Source organism: Chaetura pelagica, unplaced genomic scaffold, assembly GCF_000747805.2.
Source record: "Chaetura pelagica isolate M959 unplaced genomic scaffold, ChaPel_1.0 scaffold109, whole genome shotgun sequence".
In the NCBI taxonomy this organism is placed as follows: Eukaryota; Metazoa; Chordata; class Aves; order Apodiformes; family Apodidae; genus Chaetura; species Chaetura pelagica.
In genome coordinates this window covers 15,125,921-15,126,371 of record NW_009970725.1, presented here as the reverse complement: position 1 = coordinate 15,126,371, position 451 = coordinate 15,125,921, and the positions used below count along the sequence as shown (strand labels likewise).

The following is a 451-nucleotide window of genomic DNA, read 5'->3' as shown; positions in this document are numbered from 1 at the left end:
GAGCCCCCCCAGCTCCGCCCCCTGCACGGGCAGGGCACCTCCCGCCGGACCGGGCTGCTCAGGGCCCCGTCCAGCCTGGCCTGGCGCGCTTTAGGGAGGGGGCAGCCACAGCTTCCCTGGAAGCCTGTGCCGGTGTCTCGCCGCCCTCACGGTGAAGAATTTCCTCCTCGTGTCCGACCTACACCTGCCCTCTGCCAGTTGGATACCCCCGGGGTCCTGTCGCCTCGTGCCCTTGCAGAAAGTCCCTTCCCAGCCTTCCCGCCCTCACCGCTGAGGAAAGCAGAGAACAGGAAACACTTAATGACGCTCGGGGTGCCCCGGCCTCACCAACACACCAACACACCAACACACCAACACACCAACACACCAACACACCAACACACCAACACACCAACACACCCTCCCTCCGGCCAGAGGGACTCCCGGAAGCCCCCCCCCCCACACACGCCCA

The 451-nt window shown here is 66.3% G+C and overlaps 1 protein-coding gene across 1 annotated transcript in view; it reads right to left on the bottom strand.

Annotated features, from left to right (window-relative positions):
• SEH1L (SEH1-like (S. cerevisiae)) overlaps positions 1–451 on the bottom strand; it is a 14,278-nt gene that overhangs the window by 13,439 nt on the left and 388 nt on the right. The window lies entirely within an intron of this gene.